Source organism: Schistocerca cancellata, chromosome 9, assembly GCF_023864275.1.
Source record: "Schistocerca cancellata isolate TAMUIC-IGC-003103 chromosome 9, iqSchCanc2.1, whole genome shotgun sequence".
Lineage (NCBI taxonomy): Eukaryota > Metazoa > Arthropoda > Insecta > Orthoptera > Acrididae > Schistocerca > Schistocerca cancellata.
In genome coordinates this window covers 460,055,096-460,069,359 of record NC_064634.1, presented here as the reverse complement: position 1 = coordinate 460,069,359, position 14,264 = coordinate 460,055,096, and the positions used below count along the sequence as shown (strand labels likewise).

General features: G+C 40.6%; 1 protein-coding gene across 3 annotated transcripts in view; it reads right to left on the bottom strand.

Moving 5' to 3' along the window:
- Positions 1–8,155, bottom strand: part of LOC126100490 (uncharacterized) — an 89,462-nt gene extending 81,307 nt beyond the window's left edge. Inside the window, exons 1-2 of one of the 3 annotated variants that reach the window (XM_049911099.1) lie at positions 7,944–8,155; positions 2,972–3,128 (exon numbers count right to left, since the gene is read on the bottom strand). The gene's annotated coding sequence lies outside the window, so the exon portion shown is untranslated. The remainder of the gene's footprint in view (positions 1–2,971; positions 3,129–7,943) is intronic. The other 2 variants (XM_049911098.1, XM_049911100.1) reach the window with 2 other exon arrangements.
- Positions 8,156–14,264: the final 6,109 nt, after the last annotated feature.

Here is a 14,264-nt window from a genome sequence, read left to right as displayed (position 1 = left end):
AAGAGATAGGGGATCCAGTATTAGAATCGGAATTTAAAAGAGCTTTGGAGGACTTACGGTCAAATAAGGCAGAAGGGATAGATAACATTCCATCAGAATTTCTAAAATCATTGGGGGAAGTGGCAACAAAACGACTATTCACGTTGGTGTGTAGAATATATGAGTCTGGCGATATACCATCTGACTTTCGGAAAAGCATCATCCACACAATTCCGAAGACGGCAAGAGCTGACAAGTGCGAGAATTATCGCACAATCAGCTTAACAGCTCATGCATCGAAGCTGCTTACAAGAATAATATACAGAAGAATGGAAAAGAAAATTGAGAACGCGCTAGGTGACGATCAGTTTGGCTTTAGGAAAAGTAAAGGGACGAGTGAGGCAATTCTGACGTTACGGCTAATAATGGAAGGAAGGATAAAGAAAAATCAAGACACTTTCATAGGATTTGTCGACCTGAAAAAAGCGTTCAACAATATAAAATGGTGCAAGCTGTTCGAGATTCTGATAAAAGTAGGGGTAAGCTATAGGGAGAGACGGGTCATATACAATATGTACAACAACCAAGAGGGAATAATAAGAGTGGACGATCAAGAACGAAGTGCTCGTATTAAGAAGGGTGTAAGACAAGGCTGTAGCCTTTCGCCCCTACTCTTCAATCTGTACATTGAGGAAGTAATGATGGAAATAAAAGAAAGGTTCAGGAGTGGAATTAAAATACAAGGTGAAAGGATTTCAATGATACGATTCGCTGATGACATTGCTATCCTGAGTGAAAGTGAAGAAGAACTAAATATCTGCTGAACGGAATGAGCAGTCTAATGTGTACACAGTATGGTTTGAGAGTAAATCGGAGAAAGACGAAGGTAATGAGAAGTAGTAGAAATGAGAACAGCGAGAAACTTAACATCAGGATTGATGGTCACGAAGTCAATGAAGTTAAGGAATTCTGCTACCTAGGCAGTAAAATAACCAATGACGGATGGAGCAAGGAGGACATCAAAGGCAGACTCGCTATGGCAAAAAAGGCATTTCTGGCCAAGAGAAGTCTACTAATATCAAATACTGGCCTTAATTTGAGGAAGAAATTTCTGAGGATGTACGTCTGGAGTACAGCATGGACTGTGGGAAAACCGGAACAGAAGAGAATCGAAGCATTTGAGATGTGGTGCTATAGACGAATGTTGAAAATTAGGTGGACTAATAAATATATGAGGAGGTTCTACGCAGAATCGGAAAGGAATATGTGGAAAACACTGATAAGGAGAAGGGACAGGATGATAGGACATCTGCTAAGACACGAGGGAATGACTTCCATGGTACTAGAGGGAGCTGTAGAGGGCAAAAACTGTAGAGGAAGACAGAGATTGGAAGACGTCAAGCAAATAATTGAGGACGTAGGTTGCAAGTGCTACTCTGAGATGACGAGGTTAGCACAGGAAAGGAATTTGTGGCAGGCCGCATCAAACCAGTCAGTAGACTGATGCCCAAAAAGAAAAAAATCTCCAAACCCCAGCAACGACACATGACAACAAAGAGACAGACAATGACTCGCAGCGCAGGCAGCCACGTGCGCCGGCTGGCTCAGAGAAAAATAACATAGACGCTAACCTGGTTTTTAAAGAATAACACATATTTATTGCTTAAAAGAATAATATCTATTTACTGCTTATATGAGCTTAAGTTTTATTAATGTATATGTTTTGAGTACCAAGGAATGAAAGCTTTTCCTAGCCAACCTGCTCAATTGGTGTAAAATCACGAGCAGTTTCAGTATCACATAAAGAAAGATAAAGCACCTCCACATAAATAATGATATTTCGATTATATTATGCAGCACATAAAGGACATCAAGCAAGTTGACAGTGAGCATAAAGCACTGGTGGACACACACTCCTGTAGCGGTGTGATCACGAATAAACTCAACTTTGAAGCCCTCCATCTTGCACAGCAAGAGGACACACCCATTGAAGATAAAATGAAAGACAATGCCCATAACAAAGAGAAAGCATATAACAGTATCTGCTTGAAGATTGTGGTTAACATCTCTAGCAGGTGAAACAGTATAAGTATTTAGAGATATTACTAAGAAGTGATCTTAAATATGACGGTCACATAAAAGCCATATTAGGGAAGACAAATCAGAAGACTCAGATTTGCTGGAAGGATTCTGAGAAAATGATATGCATCCAAAAAGAAAGGGAGAAAAAAATCAGATACAAGGTACTAGAGTTATTAATTGTAGAATATTGTTCCAGTGTTTGGAACCCTTGTCAATAAGGTGTGACAACAAACATCAAATGTTTTCAGACACTATAACAGGTAGGTACAGGCAATATATAAGTGTAACAAAAATGGGGAATACAGAAGCGTCCGATTCCACCTGTTGGCTTTGAACCATGACATCACCAATACAGCGGAAACATAACAAACATGAAAATACATCGAAAAACCATCACACTCTTCTCCCTCCACAAATATAGTCAAACGAAAGAGACAAGCATGGGATATTGAGGGTTTTTGGGTGGGGGCAAACTAAATATAAACACACACCACCATACCAAACAACACAAAACGACAAAATAAAATGACAACACAAAATTCCCAATACAGAGTGTATCCTCTGGTATCGGTCACTTCCCTTCACCTATACAGCTCAACCGCAATTGTTGATACCACATTATAAAACTCCAAAAATTACATCACCGCCACAACTATTAGTACCACAAAAACAACACCTAGACAAACAAAATTGGAAATAAACACTCCCCTTGACCTATATAGGTCACCAGCAGCTCAGGATACTAAAAGACCTATAGCTACAACCATGCATTGGAATCGAACACATCTCCTATATAGGTTAACAGCAACTCACGATACCAAATCACCGATACCACCAACCAAACAACTCCTAAGTACCCCACCAACCATTATAACACGCAAAAAATACACCGAAAAGAACGACTACTTACCACAAAAAAAGGTCCGGCAATGCACTCTAGGTCAGCCACCACAATCACACACATCCACACACACAGCCCAGTTGCAAAATTCTGATGAGGGACAAAGCATTGTCCCCCATCTCCGCACGGAAACGCGCACTGTTGAACTTATCTGCCATATCCATACCTAACAAAGGCAGCAACAAATTAATTTAAACAAATTCACACATAACACACAACAAATAGCACTACAATAACTTAGACACAACAAAAACTAAATCGTTAAGTGACTGAAACCAATTCCTGTCGAAGCACACTCAAAAACAATACCTCACGGGTCAAGCAGTAACACGAAAATGAACCCAATACACCACATAACACGCAACCCATATACACACCATCAGAGGGCACCACAGACCACAACAAAATGACACCTATAAACACGCCACACTCATAAACTAAACTCCGCGGCATTGTGACGTCACACACCACAACAGGCTTACGTCACGGGTCAAAGCCGACCGGTGGTTTCGGACGCTTCCGTTGACCCCAAAAATGCTCAAGGAATTTAAATGGGAATACTTGGAAGAAACATGACAACTCTCACATAACACCCTGTTTGGTAAATTCAGAGAATCTGTACTCAAAGAAGACTGTGTGACCATTATGCAGCCACTATTGTAGATCTCCTGTAGTGCACATCAGCGTCCATGGGGATGAGTCAATAGAGGTATTTGCACAGTACAGCAGACAAATTTACATCCTTGAGAGCTATCCATTAATTTTTAGTGATGAGCATTCTACCTCAGATCCTTACCATCAGCTTCTGCATTCCATCACACTCACGTAAATGAGAAAGAAAACTGTCCTGCAAGTATGTGCTAACACCATGCACAAGTAACGCAAGTATCAGTGGTTTTAATGGTGTGTCGATACTTCAGATTCACCAGTGTGAAGAACAATGTTATAAATTGCAAAAGAAACTGTTGGATCATGTATGGCATGTAACTAAGCGTTAAAATGTGGATAAAAACAGGGAAGTTAATTGGCACTTTAAAGATTGCTGGCCACTTAATTATCACATACAGAAGTCTTTTGTACACGTTCTAGGCAAAAACTGAAATGGTGGAATCATACAACTTACCCCCACCAAAGGTACTCAATAAATTACAGAAATAACACTTCTTCAATAAGTCAAATCATTGCACTAAAAGTCATACACAAGACAACAGCTGCAATAAGTTCCAAGGAAGAACAATACCAGTGCTACAGACGGCAATTAACCTATACAACTTGTGTATGTCCAACTGTGGAAAAAAGAGGGGAAAAAAAAGGAAGAGAGACAACATGTACTAATGACAGTGTAACATTAATTTTGGAATTAAATAAACCTGCCTGAAAAATCACTCAGTTGTACAAAATTGGCTAGCTGTTCGAAATTCTCACTAAAATACATATAGGCCATAGGTAAAGACTGGTAACATGAAATATATACAGGAATCAAGATAGAGCAATAAGGGCTAGAATGCGACACAGTACCCCATCTCCACATCCCCCTTTGGAATCTTTGTTGTGGTGACAGAATGATCTGTAGTGTAGTCCGAGGTCTACGTTACGTTGGAAGTTGATAATTTAGTTGAGGGTTGGTGCAGCCAACAAATGTGAATGCAAAATAAAGGCCATGGTAACAAACAGATCTGTAGTATCGCCTGATACTTTTCCATATGTAATGCAATTTTTGTTGTTAGAACTAAACTGCATTACAAATTCAGAAATGCATAAAATATAATCGGCAAGCCTCCAAACAGTATTTTTGTGCATATTATACACCAAATACTGGAACACGTGAGGCAATACTGACCTTACGACTTATCTTAGAAGAAAGATTAAGGAAAGGCAAACCTACGTTCCTAGCATTTGTAGACTTAGAGAAAGCTTTTGACAATGTTAACTGGAATACTCTCTTTCAAATTCTAAAGGTGGCAGGGGTAAAATACAGGGAGCGAAAGGCTATTTACAATTTGTATGGAAACCAGATGGCAGTTATAAGAGTCGAGAGGCATGAAAGAGAAGCAGTGGTTGGGAAGGGAGTAAGACAGGGTTGTAGCCTCTCCCCGATGCTATTCAATCTGTATATTGAGCAAGCAGTAAAGGAAACAAAAGAAAAATTTGGAGTAGGTATTAAAATCCATGGAGAAGAAATAAAAACGTTGAGGTTCGCCGATGACATTGTAATTCTGTCAGAGACAGCAAAGGACTTGGAAGAGCAGTTGAACGGAATGGATAGTGTCTTGAAGGGAGGATATAAGATGAACATCAACAAAAACAAAACAAGGATAATGGAATGTAGTCGAATTAAGTCGGGTGATGTTGAGGGTATTAGATTAGGAAATGAGACACTTAAAGTAGTAAAGGAGTTTTGCTATTTGGGGAGCAAAATAACTGATGATGGTCGAAATAGAGAGGATATAAAATGTAGACTGGCAATGGCAAGGAAAGCGTTTCTGAAGAAGAGAAATTTGTTAACATCGACTATAGATTTAAGTGTCAGGAAGTCATTTCTGAAAGTATTTGTATGGAGTGTAGCCATGTATGGAAGTGAAACATGGACGGTAAATAGTTTGGACAAGAAGAGAATAGAAGCTTTCGAAATGTGGTGCTACAGAAGAATGCTTAAGATTAGATGGGTAGATCACATAACTAATGAGGAAGTATTGAATAGGATTGGGGAGAAGAGAAGTTTGTGGCACAACTTGACCAGAAGAAGGGATCGGTTGGTAGGACATGTTCTGAGGCATCAAGGGATCACCAATTTAGTATTGGAGGGCAGCGTGGAGGGTAAAAATCGTAGGGGGAGACCAAGAGATGAATACACTAAGCAGATTCAGAAAGATGTAGGTTGCAGTAGGTACTGGGAGATGAAGAAGCTTGCACAGGATAGAGTAGCATGGAGAGCTGCATCAAACCAGTCTCAGGACTGAAGACCACAACAACAACAACAACATACACCAAATGCTACCTACAAAAAGTGTGACGGATGTCCACTATGTGACTTATATTGCAATCAAAGTGGGGAGATCAAGAACAAATTACTCAAATAAAAAATGTGCAAAAGGCAAGGATGCAGTCTCTTGCAATTACTGCTCAGTCTATTACAACAAGTAAGCATTGAAAGAAATAAGAGAAAGGTAGAAATTCTGGGTGTAAGGACATCAATGATACAGTTCACTGATGACACTGATATACTCAGTGAAAGTGAGTGAGAAATTACAGGACCTTTTCAATGGAATGAACAGTCTAATGAGCACAAGATACTGATTGACAGTAAACAAATGAAAGAGTAAAACAGGGTGTAGCAGAAATGAGATTAGCAGCAAATGTATCAAAACTGAGTACCACAGGTTAGATGAAGTGACAGAATTGTTACCTCTGAAGCAAAATAATTAACGACTGACAAATCAAGGAGGATATATGACAAACTAGCACAGGCAAAACAGATATTCTTGATCAAAAGACGTCTACTAGTATCATACATCACAGTTATTTTGAGGCAAAAATTTATGAAAATGTAGATAGGCCTATGGAGAACAGCACTGTATAGAAGTGACTCATGGGCAATGGGAAAACCAGAAAAGAAGATAACAGAATTCATGTGTCTGCGACGTGATGCTGTACGATGATGGTGGCTGAGAGAATGAAAAATGAAGAGCTTCATAGAATTGGCAAGGAGAGGAATATTTGAAGAACACGATGAGACAAATAACTCGCAATGATATGTGGAAGTACTACTCCAAAATAAAGATGTCGTCACAGGAGAAGCCATAACAAGCTGCAAATCATCCAGAAGACTGGTAACTCAAAAAGTACTTATAAATCAGTATCTCTTAACCTTTAACTATGTTTCTTCTTGTATTACGTTTAAAAGTCCAATGTCACTGTAAAATAATCTGTGAATGAATAAATAACTATTACCTAATCATGCAGTCTCTTCAATCAAATGTGTTCTTGGAAATCAAGTATGGTGTACTAAAAAGGTAATCCAACTTGATAAAGGTTCTCCAACTTATTCTGAATCCTGTGATTTAACACTGACCTAATCTTTCTCATCGCCTTAATTGTTCTTCTAGCATAAGGAAATCCAAACCAAACAACTAGCAGGTTTATGTCAATAATACTGGCCACAAATGATCCAGTAATACTGTACAATTTCATGGGGTCCACACTGTGTTTACATTCCTGTAATTGCAATTTCTTTCTTGCCAGATCTAAGCTACGTATTTGATAGAAACATCCCAAAGTTTCTGCAAAACAATATTCTGAAACAATCAATCTGCTGTCCCGTTATTCCACTAGTCACAAGTATCCCCCTCACCATTGATTCCCCCGCCCCCCGCCACCATCCTTTTGAACGTTATTTTGCCAACTACCAATGTTACTTCATTATACTGTTCACGTTCCAATTACCCCATGATACATATGAACATATCTATCCGGCACAGCAAATGTTGACACTCAGAAGATGTAAGTATATGAAAGATTGTCAACATTTAAACATAAACCAGAATTTTACCTCACTACAGCCCGTCCGTACAATGCACCAGAATACCTATAAGAATATTACTGCAACTAACACAAACTGTGTGTGTGTGTGTGTGTGTGTGTGTGTGTGTGTGTGTAAGGTATTTACCATCACGAGTGCGAACTTGCCTGACAGTTATATTATGTTGTCTGAAGTGCCGACTACGTGTGTTTTTTTCGTAAATATTGTCTTTGTTGGTACTCAAACATAAATGAATACTACACACAATGTGAAAGTAATTACGAGACCGTGTACAGCACAAGGAGCAACAATAAATTTTTAAGAGTACGTAATATTCCATTATCTGTTTGGATCTAATTCTTAACGCAAAACTCTGTTACCGTTACTTACGTTAACTGACACGTCTGCTATTTGTAAAATGGTCTAACGACAAACAAACTAAACACTGTTTACATTACTCACCTGCGTCACGAATGTTAAAAACATTACTTATCCATGCTTACGTTTGTCCACATTATCTATTTCTCCGGGACATTGACTCTGAGAAAGGGCAAATGTAATAACAATCGCCGTATTTCTTCAGTCTCTTGTATCTAACGTCAGGAACCTGCTAAGCAATTTTGCATCGCCTGTTCAACAATAAATTAGCACATCTAATTGACAGACGCGCCTCGCCAAAGATATGTTTTATATTTGTATCGTTATTTACATTTATATTACGAGTGACTGTGTTCTTTCCAAAGTTATACTTTGAATTTGTCGAAGGGACGCACTTGTTGCAATGGGCCGTGGACTTCTAATATTTCGGTGTTCTGTGAGTTTATGGCTGTTTGTCCACTGGTGCAACGCAACGGCAACGCGATGTTTTGGCTACCGTTGGATGAGAGTTGCGTTGCACTTTCTTCGTCCACTGATGCAAATCTTTTGCGACGTACGACCGTCTCAAATGTGCTGATTTTTGCCATTCTGCTACACAACGCCAAGTTATGCAGTTCGCAATGGTCTCATTGCGTATTTGCATTTGAAGAAGCTTCAAAGAGAGTGGATATTCTGGATTTTTCCATTCCTTCGCAAGAAACAGATACATTCAACTTTCGCTTTATCGCGAGAACTCGAAAAAGACGAAGTAAAATTTAAAGGAATTTATAGGATGTCGAAGAATCTATTTGAGGAGCTGACTGAAAGTATTTGACCAACCATTCCAAAAAAAGATACAAACTGAAGGAAAAGTGTTTCAGTTGAAGTAAAACTGCTACTTACTTTCAGGTAACATGCATTTTATTGATTATAATAATGTATAAAAGAATTTCATGGTGAAGCAAATACATATACCTATAAATCTCAAGTCATCATAAAAGATATAATTCTACAGTATTTAAAATTTTTTAACACAAAAAATGAAAAATGATGATGTGAGTTCTTATAACTGAACATGTGGGTTGTCAGCATCAAATTGCTACCAGCTGACTGATGGCTGCTGAGAATCCTCGGAAATAGATGGTTCATGGGATGTGGCACCCAGAATTGAGGTTCCATGTTCGTGAGTTTTATACTGAAGCGGTGTTCCAAATAAAGTCATCCATGGGCATGGAGTGTTGAGTTAGAGGACTCTTGAATAACATCTATCAATGGTAGCACTTCGCTTCTGAACTGAAAAAAAGACTTTTTTGTCATACTTTCCACATCTACCAGTAGATTAGTAAAAATGCTTTCTCAGACCGTCTTCTGAGACACTGCTTTGCTGATCACAGAAACTTATAAAACTCTGTCGCCTGCAGGTATCAGTGATTGATTTCTGACCTTCTTCACAGTGTGTTTAGTTTTCATTTCGGACAGTACAGGTGTAGGCTGGAACTTAACGCTGGGTTGAGATGACTGGGATGGAGTGGTGCTATATGGAGATGCATGTTCGTCTGATTACTCGTCATCAATTTCCTCCTCATCATCATTGATATGTGCTCTGATGAGAGCCTAAATTTCTTGCTCAGGTACTGGAGGCAAATTTGCAGCAACGTCTGCTAGCAACAGTTTAACAACTGGAATAAGAAACTGTAGCTCCTTAGACAAGTACTGTCTGCTTGAAATACCGTATTCACACTTCTCCACCTTTTCTTACAGAAAGCAACTGAAATATAAAGAAATAATGCATTACTTAAGAAAATTGTTCTACCAATTTGTTTGTACCTACATTTCCTAAAGCTGCTATAAATTTCAGATGTCTCTCAGCAATGGTATTCGAGAAAAAGGTACAGAATTTCTTCTTTTTCAAAATTTCTAATTTAATTTAATATAATTATTTTAAATAATAAATCATAGCTCTATGAATATTTAGTAGTATTCCCTTAAGTATAGTGTTTTCAGTTGATAGGTTTCAGTTTTTTAGGTCTGGTAATAGTTGAAGAAAAATATAAACTTTTGTAATGTGATTTTGTCTACATCTTTCCTACACTGACAACAGCGACTCTTGTTTCAGGTACGTGGAAAGTGGTTCAGTTTCTCCTCACTATCGTTTTGTTTCACTCATGGGAATAATACCACCAGAAGCACAGTGAAGGAATACTGTGACGCTATTTGGATTGGGCTACAGAAGAAATACATACCAGCTCCAGACAAAACCCACTGGAAACAAATATCACAACGTTTTCAATCTGTCTGGAACCTACTCAACTGCATAGGTGCAATACATGGAACAAAACATGAAAAGTAAAAAAATTCTATAAGTGATCAACAATTCCAACTATAAGTCATATCATTCAATTGCCCTGATGACTGCAGTCGATTCTGATTGATTGAAACAAAATGTCTGGGAAGAAAGAGTAATGGCGGAATTTTCAAAGATCGAGATTCAATCACAGCCTCGTTCTGCAATGATCAATCAATTTGGCTGTATGATGGAGAGACCTTCAAGCAGCTCTTTGGTTTCACGAGTACCTTACCTCATGGCATTACAAAATTTTATGTTGTTGCTGATGAAGTATTACGTTTCAAGAAAAATTTCATGCAACCACATCCTTAAAAAAGACTGAATGACAGCACATGGATTTTCAACTACATATTGAGCCGGTATTGAAATTCTATAGTGTGTGCATTCGGCATGCTGAGCCAAAAGTTCCCAGTTTTAGAGAATGCTATAACTTGCAAAAATATCTTGAAAGGAAAAGCTGTGTGTGTGCTGCACAACTTCATCAGAAGCAGATAAGGGAAAGTATAATCCATAAGTCAACACTTCGCATGGCTTTGAAAGGATCAAATTGGACAGCCAGTGCAAGTAGATGAATCACTTCAATTGATGACACCTCAAATGCCCAATAATTACGAAATCATTTAACACAACATTTCCTGGCATGTTGCTTTACCTTGGCGATGGAAGTATTGCGTTTACAGTAACTAAATCAAAATAAAATCGATTATCAGTTGTGCAAGTGCATGGAAGGTTTGTTGTTGCACCAATAAAAATAGTTCATAGTAAATTTGAATAAAAGCAGATAATACTAAACAATGCTGTAACTGGAGATAGTGGAAACTGCTGTATACTTCCCACAATTTCATATGTATAATGATACTACTGAAACAACAAATAATGTAACTACCGCTCACATCAGTTTGTTTACCTACAGCTGCCCATGCCTTTTCCACAGCAATTTTGTTCAAGCACTCTGACAAAACATGACTGAGTAGACATGGATGCCTCTGCTGCATTGGATATGGTTGCATGGGAGTCACGCACAGGTTGTGCACTGCAGTTGTGCCAGAGGACGATGAACAATACAGTATAACGGCTCAAACCAGTGATCTCTATGCTACCTGGATGTTGAACTTCAGCTATCTGATCTTGCCAGCCATAGATGCTCATATTTCGTTTCTTGCCAAACTACAACATGGCTGCCAGGAAATATCACTAGAACACCAAAAGAAAATACTTTTCAATTCCTCTCCCTCATAAGCCTATTACTTCATATGTTGACATAAAGTTCAAAACAAGAAATCAGTCTGCAATTCTGTGTCACATGCAGACCGATGGAAATTTGTTTGGCAAACTACAATATGGCGGACGATGCAAAGCACGTGTATTTGCAGACACGAAGCAGTTCTATACTCAGAGACCAGACTTCTACATCAAAGTTGTATAGAGATCACTGGCTCAGACTCACAAGAGACTGCTGTCTGGTACTCACACGACATTTTGTTGCAGATGTATTGCGCCAGTGGACGAGCAGAATTAAATGAAACCTCACTTATTTTCTCCAAAACACTGCAAATTTTGCCATATGTTCCTCCATAAACATCTGCCAATATGCTGTAATCATCATTACTAAACAAAATATCCACGGGTATGCTGCCGGTCTATAGTGTCCAACGGGCACAATATTTCGGCGATCAAACATGTCGCCATCATCAGGTGAACTGACGGACTGAGCTCCTGTGAACGTGCCGGCACGGAGATCTGTACGCTATGGCTGCTCAGAGGGAACTGGGTTCGGTCGCGGCGGCGGCCGATTTAAATACCCTCCGCCCGCGGCGCGCTCCCTCCGCCGTCCGCGCCCAGCCGCGCGGTGGAACAGATTGCGACGGCGTCTGAGATGACGTCGGTGTGATGGCTCTGTCCGCCGTGGTCGTCACAACTATACGTCTGCTCGATTTACTCTTGATTAACCCGATCGCTGGTTCCCAAGCCTTGCTAAGATTATAGCCACAGTCCCGGTTTATGAGGTCGTCATTGGTGCGAATTTCGCTGGCCTCTCTAACAACGCTGTCCCAGTATCTCGACGTCTGTACCAGAATCCTCGTGCGGTCATACTCCATGGCGTGATTTTCCGACAAATAATGTTCAGCGACCGCCGACTTGCCCGGATACATCAGTCGAGTGTGCCTCTGGTGTTCACGGCATCGATCCTCGACGGTACGCATCGTCTGACCAATATACGACTTGCCACATTGACAAGGAATCTGGTACACGCCGGCCTTCCTCAAACCGAGGTCATCTTTGGCGCTCGCCACCAGTGCACGAGTTTTATTTGGAGGACAAAACACAGTTCCGACCCGGTGTTTCTTCAGAATGCGGGCGATTTTCCCCGAGAGTGCGCCTGTGTATGGAATAAATGCAGTGCCTACCTCCTCCCTCGTGACTTCATCCATCTCAACAGGTTGTGCTGCAGTGGTTGGGCGGAGAGCACGTTGAATCTGCCACTCTGAGTACCCATTTTTTCGAAATACAGTTCTCAGATGTTCCAATTCCTGGGGTAGACTCTCTGCGTCAGAGATAGTGCGCGCCCTATGTACTAGAGTTTTAAGTACCCCATTCCTCTGTGAAGGGTGGTGGCAGCTGTCTGCATGCAAATACAGATCAGTGTGCGTAGCCTTCCGATACACCCCATGACCTAGGGTGCCGTCAGCCCTTCTCTTGACCAAGACGTCAAGGAAAGGTAATTTACCCTCCGTTTCAGTCTCCATAGTGAATTTGATGTTGGGGTGTATGGAGTTTAGATGTGTAAGGAAGTCAAGGAGTTTATCCATACCATGTGGCCAGATGACGAACGTGTCGTCCACGTAACGGAAAAAGCAAGTAGGTTTCCATACGGATGACGACAGGGCTTCCTCCTCGAAGTTCTCCATGTACAAATTCGCTACCACCGGTGAGAGTGGGCTACCCATGGCGACTCCCTCCGTTTGTTCGTAGTATTCTCCATTAAAAAGAAAATACGTGGAAGTCAAGACATGCCTAAAAAGTTCAGTGGTCTTCTCATCAAACTTCTGACTAATCAATTCTAGTGACTCTCGCAGGGGTACCCTCGTAAACAAGGAAACGACATCAAAACTCACCATGATATCTGACTCATCCAACCTGAAGCTATCAAGGCGTTTAACAAAATCCACGGAATTACGGATGTGATGAGGGCATTTACCCACATAAGGACTTAATATTCCCGTCAGGTATTTGGCCAACAAATATGTAGGTGCCCTGATGTTGCTGACAATGGGGCGTAATGGTACCCCCTCTTTGTGAACCTTCGGGAGTCCATATAGTCTAGGCGGTACCGGACCTTGGGGTAACAATTTCTTAGCGTCACCCTCCGGTAAATCTGCGTCTTTGAGAAGCGCCCTCGTCTTGTTCTCCACCTTCTTTGTAGGGTCAACGCTGATCTTCCGGTAGGAATCGTCATTTAGCAGGCTCTGCATCTTATCAGTGTAGTCCTTATGGGAGACAACAACTGTAGCATTGCCTTTGTCAGCTGGTAAGACAACAATTTCAGAGCGCTCCCTCAGATCACGAATGGCCGCCCTCTCTTTACTGCTGATATTTGACTTCATCGGCTTGGATTTCGTCAACGCACGACAAGTTTCACGACGTATTTCCTCGGCTGATTCTGGCGGAAGTCGAGCTGCAACCTGTTCAACAGCACTAACAATTTCTGCGACCGGAGTGAACTTGGGGGTGGGAGCGAAGTTGAGACCTCTCTGCAAAACCGAGACCGCATCATCACTCAACACCATGCCACTCAAATTGATGACAGTCTTGCACGGAACCTGCAGGGATGGTTTGTCAAGGATGGTTAGTCAGAAGTTTGATGAGAAGACCACTGAACTTTTTAGGCATGTCTTGACTTCCACGTATTTTCTTTTTAATGGAGAATACTACGAACAAACGGAGGGAGTCGCCATGGGTAGCCCACTCTCACCGGTGGTAGCGAATTTGTACATGGAGAACTTCGAGGAGGAAGCCCTGTCGTCATCCGTATGGAAACCTACTTGCTTTTTCCGTTACGTGGACGACACGTTCGTCAT